Genomic DNA, 14,582 nt, shown 5'->3' on the forward strand with positions numbered 1-14,582 from the left:
ATAAAATAAGTAAGTCCTGGAGATGTAATGTACAGAATGGTGAATATAGTTAATTATACTGTATTAGATATTTTAAGTGGATAAGGGTAAATCCTAAAAATTCTCATCACAAGAAGAAAACCTGTAACTATGTGTGATAATGGATATTAACTAATTTGTAATGATCACTTTGTTATCTATATCTATAACTATAATGATTATTTTATATACCTGAAACTAAGATAATATTTGTCAATTATATTTCAATTAAAAATGAAGTACTGGGGTGCCTGGGTGGCTCAGTGGGTTAAGCCGCTGCCTTAGGCTCAGGTCATGATCTCAGAGTCCTGGGATCGAGTCCCACATCGGGCTCTCTGCTCAGCAGGGAGCCTGCTTCCCTTCCTCTCTCCTGCCTCTCTGCCTGCTTGTGATCTCTCTCTGTCAAATAAATAAAATCTTAAAAAAAAAAAAAGAAGTACTAAGTATCTCTGTAGAAAAAAAAGAAAGATCTCATTATAAACACACATACATACACTAAAATAAATCATCATGCCAGGTGGTGGGGAGGTGGGGGGCACATGGGTGGCTCAGTTGGTTAAGTGTCCAACTCTTGATTTTGGCTCAGGTCATGATCTCAGGGTCATGGGATTGAGTCCCATGTGGGGCTCCATGCTCAGTGCGAAGTCTGCTTGAGCTTCTCTCTCTTCCTCCCCTTCTGTCCCTCCCTCTGCTCTCACTGCTCTTTCTCTAGAATAAAATAAATAAACCCTTAAAAAAAAAAACTGAATAGGGCACCTGGGTGGCTCAGTGGATTAAGCCACTGCCTTCCGCTCAGGTCATGATCTCAGGACCCTGGGATGGAGTCCCACATCGGGCTCTCAGCTCAGCGGGGAGTCTGCTTCCTTCTCCCACTCTCTCTGCCTGCCTCTCTGCTTACTTGTGATCTCTGTCAAATAAATAAATAAAACCTTTAAAAAAAAACCCTGAATATATGACATTCTCTAACCATGATGTAGTAGAATTACAAATGTAAGTTTGAAGAGGGGGGAGAAAAACTCCGTCACCAGGAAATTAAAATAGATCCTCTTGAGTACTTATTAAGTCAAAGAGAGAACTTTAACTGCCAGTGAAATAGAAAATGAGAATTATAGGTTAAAAACTCATGGGTTGCCAAAACTTTCAGAAAGATAAAATTTATATCCCTAAATACATGCAACTGATATTTTTAAAAAGAATAAAAATATTAAACACTCAACTATGTAAGAGAAATAATTAACAAGCAAACCATAAAGAAAAAATAATAAAGAAACAAATAAGAAAACAAAACAGTAGACAAAGGGAGGAGCTGATTCTCTAAATAATGAAATACATATGCCACTGGCCAAAGAAAAATACCAGTAAATCAAAAACAGAAACAAGAAAGGGGCTATAATATATAAATCATCTTAAAACCATATGCCAATAAAAAGAAAATTTCCCAAAGAACAATTTTTGCTTAAAAATTTTGTAAGACTGACTCAAACGGCAGGAAACTTATGTAGGCCAAAGTAGCAGATACTGCTAATTGCCTTCCAACATCCAGTCTCCCCTTTCATACCGACAAAGGCTTGAAATCTCAGCTGGACACAAGGGCACCCAGGTAGAGACATTTCCCAGCCACCACACAGGCAGGTGTGCCCATGTGACTAAATTATAGCAAATGGGATTTAAACAAGAGAGCTGACGTCACATATTTAAAAGGGAGCTGCACGGCCTCCAGTTTCTCATTTCCCAAAGGCCTGGAACGCAACTGGTTGAGAGTGAGCCAGCCTCTGCCAAAGGAAAGACACATTCAGGAGGTGCCAAAGCGAAAAGCTGAATGGAAACTGGGTTTCCAGAAAAACCTAATGGATGAGAGCTGCCTACCCCTATCACTTTGGGCCACCTAACAGCTCAGAGTTCTGTATCAGAAAGAAACAGGCTTTCTTGTTCAAAACACATAGACTCCATTAAAGCTGAAAAATGAATTTCCTAATTAGTAGAATGAGTGGCCCTGAAAGAAAAAAGGCAAGTTCTCAGGTAAGCAGGGGAGAGTAGGATTTTAGTTAAATCAAGAGAACATGTGAAGGGGTCCCTGCGTGGCTCAGTGGGTTAAAGCCTCTGACTTCGGCTCAGGTCATGATCTCAGGGTCCTGGGATCGAGCCCCACATCCGGCTCTCTGCTCAGCAGGGATCCTGCTTCCCCCCCTCTCTCTGCCTGCCTCTCCGCCTACTTGTGATCTCTATCAAATAAATAAATAAATTCTTAAAAAAAAAAAAAAATGAATGACCTGAAGAGTGGGTTGACCATCTGCTTTCGGCTCTGGTGGAGATCCCGAATCCTGGGATCAATCCCGGAATTGGGTTTCCTGCTAGGCCTAGAGTCCACTTCTCTCTCTACTTCTGCGCCTCCCCTGTTTGTGCTCTCTCTCAAATAAATAAAATCTTAAACAAACAAACAAACAAAAAGAATGACATGTGTCATCATTGCTTTTTAAATTTGTAAGGATTAATAAACTCCCCCTTGGCAATATGCCATACAGATAATGCTAGCTAAATATGGTTAATACCAAACTGTGCCATAAACATCTTTTAAAGTTTTATCATCAGAATAAGCAATGCTACTTCAAATTCAATAAATTCAGCCTGATCTCAGTTATGTCAAAATAATGCACAGAGACAAAGACAGCATGTGAATCAGCCAAAACTCCACTGTGACCTGAGCGTTGGGCCCGAGGTGTCTACCTTCCTTTAGTTTTTCTTCACTTTCCACGTTGACAATGAGGAGGAGTCTGGTGTAGGTTCTAACTTAACTTCGGTTTGGCTACAGTGGAGACTCGCCCACAAGCAAACCACCTGGGCTCAAGGCGAATCATCTGAGCAGTCGCTCCTTTCACCTCCGACAGGACACAGAAGATACCCAGGCCGATACTTCATTCAGCAGTCATAATTTCCTAGATGTTTTCTCTGGATATTGCGACTTCACCCAAGCCCTGTCTACCCAAGCACTGCGGAAGCATCAGGGACTTGAGAAATTTCTCTCGCTGTGGCTCCCAAGCCAGCTTTGTTATTTTAAAATAACGACGGGGACCCTATTCTCCGTGAGAACTTCAGCGCCTGGGACCAGTGCAGCATTTCCCAGCCGAAGCAATGGTGCCATTACCACGTCAGGGAGAGACAAGGGACTTAAAAGTGATGACGTGAATGTAAGGGCCTATTTCGCCAGAGCGACTCCGTCTCGGTTAAACAGCTGTTGTTCGTTGTTTGTGCAGTAAAACTAAACCTGACCCCCCACCCCCATCCACAGTCCCTGACAACGGAGCCCAAATACAAGGACGGTCAGGTAAGGTGGAGATAACAGAGCCCAGAATGCAAGGACGAGTCGCGGCAGGAGGCCGGGTGGAGACATCTAAACAGTAAAGCACGCACACACTATCCCCTAACCACCAAGGAATGTAAACCCGGCCTTTTGGCCGTCAATTCTGACCAGAGTGATTGGCTAGTTCAAACAGCTACTATAGGGCAAAGTGTAATTCAATTGGCCACCTGCGTGTGACCTAAAATGACTATGCAACCCTCTCTGTGTGTTACAATCTATGGGCCAGGCTCAACCGCATGGCCATTGCTCTATAAAGGCTAGCCTGTGAGGCTGGGGTGGTCCCTCTCTCCATAAGAGACGGCGGTCCTTGGCTTAGCTTGACCTTCGCTTTGTATTAGTCTCCCTCCTTTGACCACGGACCCCATCAATGAAATGCCATAAAATGAGGCAGGGAAAAACTGTCCTAGGCATAGAAAGACCGGAGTTCGTCCGCCTGTCAGGTCACCACATATGAAACCGGTCCGTCCCCGCCGCTTCAGAAGCCGGCAGGAAGACTCCTTCCTCCCCCCTCGCACCCTTTCCCTAAGAGTACATCGGGCGTCCCCTCCTCCCTCCATCAAGGGTAAAGGACTGGGAAGAGGCGGCCCGCCCCAGGGCATCACGCAAGCCGGCCCCCGCCCCGGCGCTTCCCGACCCCGAGCCAAGCCAAGCCGGCGAGAGACCAAGCCGAAAGCCAGGCAGGAGGCCCAGCCCCAGTCGCCTATCAGTTGGGGGTGTCGGCTCAGGGACCGGAACTCTGGAGGTACTGGCCATGGCCCGGATGCCGCTAGGGGCCAAGGGCCGAGGGAGGTGCAGCGGAGAACCAGGGCAACGAGTACCTGGCTGCCAAACTTACAACTGCGTGCACTCGCAGAGCCCCGACAAGAACACTTCCGGGAATGGCGCCATATGGGGGTGGGGCGGCCGCCAGGCAAGCCAGTGCGCCTGCGCAGCCGGGGCTCCCGAACTACAGCACCCAGAATCCTCAGGGCGGAGCTTTTTTTTTTTTTTTTTTTCGCTGCCTCCTCTTTTTCTTCTACTCTTTTGTCTGGATTAAGAGGAATTGGATGTGTTTATTGACAGTTTGGATGACCTAAAAAAAACTATTCAAATTGAACAAACTTGTATTGAGAAGCTATAACTATGTGTCAAGCATTATTAGCACGAAGGAGGCAAAAAAGAATGACACCACTCCTTGACTCTGAACGTTTCAGGGTGACTAAAGAAATAAAGTCAATGATAGAAGATACAGGCTTTTTGTAAATTAGCTAAAACTTCGGATGTCAGTAAAGTTGGGAAGTGCTGTGCGCACTTTTGTTTGTCTTTCTTGAATGAAAAATCGATAAGAATTTCAGGGTTTTTGATCTCGAGCATCCTTCCTCAGCTCAAATTTAAAAAAATAATTAATATTTATATTAATTTATAGTAATATTTTAATCTTATTATTCATATTGATTTTTATTATATTATTATATATGATAAAGCATGTTTTCCTTTGTCTCAGTTCCACGGTTTAATGCCCGAAAGCCGTATTTTCCATAGTGAAACAGGCTCCATAAAGTCTCTAGGGCAGCTTCCCTCAGTGAAACCATTTCCTCTCTAACCCAGTCCTATTCTGTGTGCCTTGGATTGTATGCTGCTGTGACTGTGTATGGGGCCCACACAGGGTGAGCATATGGGGAGCATATGACATATGGGGATCTGCAGGGAAATAGCTCAGTGAAGCTGAACGTTGTAGAACTGGGTTCTTGGGATCTCAAAAAGCCAGTGGATACCTTTGGAGAAAGTATGACATGTGACACTTGAACTATGAAAGGAAAAAAAGTAAGTGGGAAATCAAACTATTGGAGATAACAAGTATATCTGAAATGAAAAAAGAAAAAAAAAACAGTAGATTAAGAGCTGATTAGACACTGTGAAAGGAAAGAATCATGAATTCAAAGGCACAGAAATAGAAACTGTCCAAAATGAAACACAGGGGTAAAAAATAGAGCATCAGTGAGTTATGGAACAACATGAAGTAGCCTAACTGTGTGTAATTAGAATGGTAGAAGGAGGGGAGAGAGTTAGGGAGTAGACAAATATTTGAAGAAATAAGCAAATACTGTCAAAATTTGATGAAAATTATAAACCCACAGATCCAAGAAGCTCAGTGAAATTCAAAGAAAGCACATGAAGAAAATCACACCAAGGCACAGCATAAACAAATTGCTAGAAACCAGTAATAAAGGAAAATCTTAGAAAAACAAAGGTATGTGCTTACTGGGTTCAAAGATAATTTCTTTTCATCAAGGGGAAAAAAAAAAAAAGCAAAGCAAGCCAGAGGATAATGGAGTGCTTTTAAAGTACTACTTACTACCAGTTTCCTAAGAACTGAGGAATGTATAAGCAATTAGTGCTCAAATGCATTTGCACATACTAGAATTCCAGAAAGGTGAGAAGATTCCAGAAAGATGGGAAGATTGCTTAAGAACCCCTGGAGGGGCACCTGGGTAGCTCAGTCATTAAGCATCTGGCTTCTGCTCAGGTCTTGTCCTGGGATCAAACCCTGTGTCTGGGCTCCTGGATGAGCAGGGAGTCTGCTTCTCCCTCCTGGACTCTCTGCTTGTGTTCCCTCTCTCGTTGCTCTGTCTCTGTTAAAAAACAAACAAACAAAAACAAACCAAAACACAAAAAAAACAAAAAACAAACCCGTGGAAGTGCTGAGTCACTTTTACACCTCAGGCCCAGGCTACAACAGTACCAGCCAAGGGCTTTTCTTAGCCCTCTTTCCTCTCCTAGCTCCAACTCTGGAGGAGCTGTAGCAGCTTTTATTGAGATAAAAGGAGTCTATCATGCCCTCCTCCTGCACATACATGTATGAAAACTCTGCATGAAACAAAGAGCAGAAGGGAAGTTTCACTTTAAAATCAAGTTCACATTGGAGGGGCATCTGAGTGGCGCAGTACGTGAAATGTCAGACTCTTGGTTTTGGCTCAGGTCATGATTTCAGGCTCCTGGTCTCAGGGTCATGAGACGGAGCCCCCATGACAGGCTCTGTGCTCCACACGGATTACGCTTAGGACCATCTCTCCCTCTGCCCCTCCCCCGTGCGCGTTCTCTAAAATGAACAAATCTTTTAAAAAACTCAAATTCACATTGATTCTTAATTATATGGAACCAGCCATTTTCATTTTTAAATTGTGACTATATTTTACAAATACAATTACAAAATCTCTTTTTCTCCAAATGTTATGGGGCTTCTTTTCCCCAAATTGTGATGGACAGGATTCCAGATGACTCTATTGCCATCCCTCTCACATGTGACCCTCATTTGGTTCATATTCATGTGATGCAGACTTGGCCTGAATTTTCAGCCAAACGAAAAACCAGCCATCTATGAAATTTCAACTGAAAGTGACACATAAAGTTGCTCCCTCCTCCTTCTCTTGATTTCTGTTTAACACCCTGGTTACACTTCACACCACAAAGGGGAAATATATTTATGATGTAATGTTAAGTGAAAACATCTGCATAGTGAGATTTTTTAAAGTTCATTTACTCTTTTTTTAGTAACCATTACCATGTGGGGCTCAAACTTATGACCCCAAGATCAAGAGTCACAGGCTCTTCTGAGAGAGCCAGGAACCCCCTCATCTGTGTAATAAGATAAAAACTACAAAATATGTATATAAAAGTAAAGCCTAGAATAAACATGTTATACTATTTATTTCTGGGTGGCAAGATTTAGGTTGTTTACTTAACATTTTTCTCTATTTTTACCCTTATTACAGTGTTATTTTTACAATAAAACACACATGGCTATTTTATTTTTAGGAAAGACTTGAGGGGTGCCTGGGTGGCTCAGTTGTTAGGAGTCTTCCTTCAGCTCAGGTCATGATTCCAGGGTCCTGGCATCAAGCCCCACATGTGGCACCCTCCTTGGAGTGGGGGCTGGTTCTCCCTCTCCCACTCCCCCTGCTTGTGCTCCCTCCCTTGCTGTCTCTGTCAAATAAATAAATAAAATCTTAAAAAAAGAGACTTGAAATAAATAAGCAAAAATTATGAAATGATTATTAGGACGGTTGGGTTATAGTGAATTTTTTTTCTATACTTCCTTAGTACCTAGCAAAATAACTACATAGGTTTTATAAGATAAAAATAATTTTTAAAATTTTGCATATCTTTCTGTGCTAGATTATACATGTGTTACTTATTTTTCTACCAAAGTTTTTATTTTACTAATTAACATAATTCTTTAAGAGACTGATGAATGAGGGGCTTTTGTTTTCTCAATTTTGAAGTTGAATACTTACTTCCACAATTCACTCTCCTACATTTGTTGTGCTATACAATTGATTTCCAAGATGGTTTCGAAGGTATTCAGTGAAAACTGAAAGAATGATATTTGGGGAAAAAAATCCATGTCAATTATGGTTCATTTATTAACTCTAAATTTTCTAGTAAGTCACAAAATTTGATATATAATTAATTTCCCATATTTGTAATAGTTGTAAGTTTTCACTCTCCAGAATTTTTTTGATGAATATGAGTTGTAAATAATTGCTGAAGATTTTCCTTCCCGTATTCATTAAACATATACAATGCATTTCAGCATGCATTCTCTGACATTATATGGCCTCTTGTATTCCTTATAGCCATACTGTTTGCTGTGTTCTCTGATGTACTCTCAAGGCTCGAGCTACATCTGAAAGCTTGTCCACATTCACTTATAAAGTTTTTCTCTAGTGTGTACTCCATAATGTATAGTAAAGTCAAAATTACTCCTGATGGTGTTCCCACATTCCTTCCATGCACAGGGCTTCTCCCTGATATGAACTCTTCAAAGAAGGGTAAGTTGTGATACACTGGTAAAACTTTCCGGATCTTCCTTCTCTCTCGTATGTGTTCCCAGATGCACAGCAAGGTTAAGAACCTTTACTGAAGATTTTATTTATTTATTTGACAGACAAAGATAACAAGTAGACAGAGAGGCAGGCAGAGAGAGAGGAAGGGAAGCAGGCTCCCTGCTGAGCAGAGCCCAATGCAGGGCTCAATCCCAGGACCCTGAGATCATGACCTGAGCCAAGAGCAGAAGTTTAACCCACTGAGCCACTCAGGCGCCCCTCCTGGATGTATTCTTTGATGGGCACTGAGGCCTGCATTACTGGGTGAAGACTTTTTCACATTGATTACATTTGAAAGGTTTCTCACCAGTAGGAGAGAATTTATGCAGACTGAGCTGTGACATGGTAGCAAAAAATTTCCTACATTCATTTATGTTGTTTCTTCATCGTGGGTCTTTTGATGTACAATTACTCCTCAAAGATTTCCCACAGTAGGTACTTTGAGATGGCTTGGATGCAATGTGAATTTTCTCACGCTCTGTGAGACTTACCATTTGAGTGAATACTTTCTCACATTTAGCACATTGGTACGGTTTCTCCACAGTACGGATTCTGTGGTGAACAATTAGGTGTGATTTTAGCCTGAATGGTTCCTTGCATTCATTACTCCCATAAGGTTTCTCATTTGTATGAATTCACTGATGAACAGGAAGAGATGAGGAGCATGAGGCCTTTCCACATTCACTGCATGTGCACAGTTTGTCTCTCATGAATTCTTTGACGTACAGTAAGGATTGATTTATTTCTAAAATTTCTCCCCCATTCGTTACATGTATACATGTAAAGCCATGTATATGGCTTCTTCCTTGCATGAATTCTCTGATGTGCTCTGAGGTTTTGTGTACAAATAATTGATTTTCCACACTCACTACATTCATAGGGTTTCTCTCCAGTATGGATTCTCTGATGGATGGCAAAATCTGGGAAACTCCTGAATGCCTTCCCACATTCATTGCATTTACGTGGCCTTTCTTCAGAATGGATCCTCATGTACAGTAAGGTATAAATTATTGCTAAAAGCTTCCCCACAATTGCCACATCTGTAGGGCTTCTTTCCAGTGTGACTTCTGGTGAGGAATCCAGTGTGATGTCTGGTGAGTTTTGATGTCTGACTGGAGGCTTTACCCCATTCATGACATACATAAAGTTTCTTCCAGTATGAATTCTCAGTAGTTGAGTAAAGTGTGCACATTTCCTGAAGGCTTTTCTTTCTTTTTTATTTATTTATTTATTTTAAAAAAAGATTTTATTTATTTATTTGACAGAGAGAGATCACAAGTAGGCAGAGAGGCAGGCAGAGAGAGAGGAGGAAGCGGGCTCCCTGCTGAGCAGAGAGCCTGATGCGGGACTCGATCCCAGGACCCTGAGATCATGACCTGAGCCGAAGGCAGCGGCTTAACCCATTGAGCCACCCAGGCGCCCCCTGAAGGCTTTTCCACAGGCAGTGTGCTCATAAGGTTTGTCTTCAGCATGAATTTGCTGATAAGCAATTAAAGTTGAAGAAACGGGGGCATCTGGGTGGCACGGGGGCATCTGGGTGGCTCAGTTAGTTAAGTGTCTGCCTTTGGCTCAGGCCAGGGTCTCAGATGTCCTGGGATCGAGCCCTACATCGGGCTCTCTGCTCAGCGGGGAGCCTGCTCCCCACCCCTCCCTGCTTCTCTGCCTACTTGTCTGATAATTGGCAGGCTTGAGACCCAAGGAAAGCTGATGTTTCTACCCAAGTGTGAAGGCCAGAAAAGACCAATGTTCCAGCTCAACAGGGAGGAGTTCCCTCTTACTCAGCCTTTTTGTTCAGTTCTGATCTTCAGTGGATTGAATGGGGCCTACCCACCCCATAGGGCAATCTCTACTCAGTCTGTAGATTCAAGTATTCATCTCATCCAGAAACATCCTCATAGACACACCCAGAATAACGTTTGACCCAGTCTGGATGCCCATGACCCACTAAGTTGACATATTCACATTTTCTCTCTAGGGAAAATGTTCTTATATAAAATAGTTAGTGTTGGTCTGTGGTTCTTCAATTAAAACTGTCTTTCTGAAGTAACTTTTCAATGGGTGATTAAGTCAGAATTCTTTGTGATCTTCATTCATGTGCATTCATACGTGGACTCTTTCCTGAAGGCTCTGTAGTAAAATAAAGATAAACTTCAATCTGAAACCTCTTTTCCCAGTTTGAGGTATCTTGTAAAAAAGTCTACTTTCCATCAGATGATACCCCCTACCTTTTCAACAAGTCTTCATGTTCCTAGGATTTTTCCACAGTGGACTGTTGACAGCACTGTAAGTCTTCCCATTCTTGCCCCCTAGGTTTTTTTCTGCTTTAGAAAATTCCTCAGATCAGGGGTGACTGGGAGACTCAGTCAGAGAAGGGGCTGCCTTCAGCTCAGGTCATGATCCCGGGTTCCTGGTATCGAGCCCTACATCAGGCTCCCTACTGTGCAGAGGGCCTGCTTCTCTCTCTCTGCCTGCTGCTCCCCCTGCTTGTCCTGTCAAATAAATATATAAGATAAAGAAATAAAGAAGGAAGGAGGGAGGAAAGAAAGGAGAAGAAAAGAAAACAGAAAAAAGAAAAAAAATTCCTCAGATCAGATCTATGTTGGGCAGGTGATAGCAGATGAACCTACTGATGTGTGGGAGAAGATAGAAAATTGGTTTGTTTGTATGTGATTTCATACAACTCCAGAAAATGTCTCCTATTCATCAAAAAGGACAGCAGTCCTATGAGACCTGCACAGGTGAGCTTTTGCATTGTTTACTTTTGACTTGTGGTTAATGTTGGTGAAAAGCTGCAAGCTATTTGCGTATCTGTGTCTATAAATGAGACACATTTATCTTACTGTGTGTTTTTCAAATATTTCCCTACAATTGGAGGGGATTAATTAAGTTATAAAGACTTTAGGTAAAGGAATTCTGATTAATTTCTAGAGAATGGTAGGAGTTTTTTTTAATAAATCTAATATAAATAAATAAATCTAATTTATTTTAAAGCAGAGGCTTTAACCCACTGAGCCACCCAGGTGCCCCAATAAATAAAATCTTTAAAAAAATTTTAGAACCATACAGCAGGAATTATTCTGTGTCTGGCTTCTTTTACTCAGATTATATTGGTGACACTCATCCATGTTTCACCGAGCGATTCATTCATTCTTGCTGCAATGTGTTATTCTTTTTATGAATATACCATGGTTATCAGCTCTGCTGTTAATGGACATCTGCTTTGTTTCCAGGGTGGGGCCATTAGCATTGAGGCAACCATACCATTCTTGCTGGTTTCCTTTGGTGCACATGCCTTCAATATCTTAAGTATGGGCCAACCTATAAAATGGCTTGGCCAGAGTCCCTGCATATATTCAAATTATGTATCACTAAACAGTTTTCCAGAGGTGTTTGACCAATACGCAACTCAACCACCGGTTTAAGAGAGTTCTAATTACTATATAGTTTGTTTTGATGGCTACAGTAGAAACCATGATAGGCATAGCTATTCCCTTTACCCAATATTAGAAATGATCTGATTGTCATTCTTTCTCATTTTATCTATTATTTCATCTTTATATATTTTGATCATTTAATTATTAGAAGACCTGAGCCTATTTTTTTTTATATTTCTTAAAAATTTATATATAGTTTTTAAGGGTCTATGCAAGTTTTCTGCACTTTTTTTCCTACTGTGATGTTAATCTTTCTAAATGGTTTTGAAGAATTTAAAAAATAATTGTTTTTTTTTTTTCCTGATTAAATGTGAAAGAATCTTTTCCATTCAAAAACTTATTAATGGGTAATCTTTGGATACTTAGATTTAAGGTAAGATAGAAAAAAGTCTTTTGGGGGTGCCTGGGTGGCTCACTACGTTAAAGCCTCTGCCTTTGGCTCAGGTCATGATCTCAGAGTCCTGGGATTGAGCCCCACATTGGGCTCTCTGCTCAGCAGGGAGCCTGCTTCCTCCTCTCTCTCTCTGCCTGCCTCTGATCTCTGTCAAATAAATAAATAAATAAATAAAATCTTTAAAAAAAAAAAGTCTTTTAACATAGTTGCATTGTCTGTACTTTTCCCTTTTGTTTACGTATGTTATAGCGGGGGTCTGATTTGGGGTCCTGTTAATGTATTGTTCTACTTTAAAAAGTTTTTAAAAGATTTTATTTATTTACTCATGAGCAGAGAGGGGCAGAGAGGGAGAAGCAGGCTCCGTAAGGAGCAGGGAGCCCAATGTGGAACTTGATCCCACGAACCCAGGATTATGACCCAAGCCAAAGGCAGATGCTCAACCATCTGAGCCACCCTGGTGCCCTAAAATGTTTTTACTTGGAAATAATCTGAAACTTACAGAAGTTGTATTAGCAAAGGATATCATTTATCATTTACTCTATGTATACATACTTTTTCTGCATTGAGAGTAAGAATGTGCATTGTTTTCATCCCTCTATGTACTTCAATGTGTATTTCCCAATAAGGATATGCTTCAATAAATTTAATGGATGTAATAGTTTTATCTACTCTACTTCTTGTATTCCAGTTTGAAAAACTGAATCAATAATGTTCAGGATCAATCAGCATGATCTCAAGCAAAGCTCAGAAATAGCCTTGGGATTTTGCTGGAGATGTATTTTTTTAAGGATTTTATTTATTTGAGAGAGAGCGAGCGAGCATGACAGGAGAGAGGTCAGCGGGAGCAGACTCCCCGCCAAGCAGGGAGCCCGATGTGGGACTCCATGCCAGGACTCCAGGATCATGACCTGAGAAGGCAGCCGCCCAACCAACTGAGCCACCCAGGTGCCCCTTGCTGGAGATATTTAGAAAGAAGTATTCTCCTTGGGGTTGTAAATGCTTAGAGCCATACTAATTTGGAATTGCCAGGAGATGTATTTGTCATCACTGGGAAAGACTGATGAGAATATAGCCCATACAGAAAAAAACAATGCAGATGGGGGTAAACAGTCGCAGATCAATGAATGTCTGAGTCTCTAGTTTCACTCCTGATTCCTCAGACATTTGAACTTTTCTGACACCAGTCTTTTTTTTTTTTTTTTAAAGATTTTATTTATTTATTTGATAGAGATCACAAGTAGGCAGGCAGAGAGAGAGGGAGAAGCAGAATCCCCCCGGAGCGGGGAGCCCAATGCGGGGCTCAATCCCAGGACCCTGAGATCATGACCTGGCCGAAGGCAGAGGCTTAACCCACTGAGTCACCCAGGCGCCCCACCACAGTCATATTTATGGGTGAACTGGGGGGGAAGGGGAAGGAGAGCGAAGTAAGCACATTTTATGTATAGTCAATTCAATCTAAGGGCAGATTATCTGGTTTATGGACCAACAGAGGTTAAAAAATACGAGGTTACATTGTAAAAAATTTGAAGAACAATTCAATGAAACATCTGATTTTTTTGAGCACATCAACTGGAACTATAGGTAATCCATAGATGCTATGTTCGGTGATTGCCTCTTGGCAATACAACCTATGGTGAAGGACAGCTCATGTGGTTCTGGATCCAGGACTGCCACATTGGGACCTAAAAAGAGGTAAGGAAAGGCAGAAAGCAGGGATGAAGAGCTTCCAACTTGAGTCCTGTTGTGATATTAAAAAGTGAAAACTCATCTAGGAAAACAAAGTTATTAGAAACTTTTAATAGACAATGGAACCTAGCCAATTGCTAATTTGAATACTGTTCGGTGTTCTTTTTTTTAAGTTCGGCGTTTTTTTTTTTTTTTCTTTAAAGATTTTATTTGTCAGAGAGGGAGAGAGAGCAAGCGCACAAGCAGGCAGAGCGGCAGGCAGATGCAGAGAGAGAAGCAGGCTCCCTGCTGAGCAAGGAGCCAGATAAGGGACTTGATTCCACGACCTGAGCTCATGACCTGAGCTGAAGGCAGGGGCTTAACCAACTGAGCCACCCAGGTATCCCCTGTTCGGTGTTCTTATACAGTACTATTGCTTTAATTCTTTGGGTGATGTAACATCGTCCTCCCAAAAGCCAGATGTAATTTAAAATTTATACTAGGGGTACCTGAGTGGCTCAGTTGGGGTCTGCCTTTGGCTCAGGTCTTGATCCCAGGGTCCAGGGATCAAGTGCTATGTTGGGCTCCTGGTCAGCGAGGAACCCACTTCTCGCTCTCCCTCTGCCTTTCCACTTGTTTGTGCTCTCTTTCAAATAAGTAAAATCTTGCCAATAAATAAATAAATAAATAAATAAATAAATAAATTTACACTAAATCAGTCTACCTGATCTTGTCTAGTTGTAACACTACTTTTTATAGTTACCCCTGATAAATGAGTGGTGTCTTTTTTCCCCAATATCCCCTCCTAAATGAGTGGCACCTGCACTTGGCCAAAGGACTCAACACTG

At 41.6% G+C, this 14,582-nt stretch overlaps 1 protein-coding gene across 1 annotated transcript in view; it reads right to left on the reverse strand.

Moving 5' to 3' along the window:
- Window positions 1–13,277: 13,277 nt before the first annotated feature.
- Window positions 13,278–14,582, reverse strand: part of ZNF286A (zinc finger protein 286A) — a 29,081-nt gene continuing 27,776 nt past the window's right edge. The window contains exon 7 of the mRNA XM_059150435.1: window positions 13,278–13,751. The gene's annotated coding sequence lies outside the window, so the exon portion shown is untranslated. The remainder of the gene's footprint in view (window positions 13,752–14,582) is intronic.

This window comes from Mustela lutreola, chromosome 15 (genome assembly GCF_030435805.1).
Source record: "Mustela lutreola isolate mMusLut2 chromosome 15, mMusLut2.pri, whole genome shotgun sequence".
Classification (NCBI taxonomy): Eukaryota; Metazoa; Chordata; class Mammalia; order Carnivora; family Mustelidae; genus Mustela; species Mustela lutreola.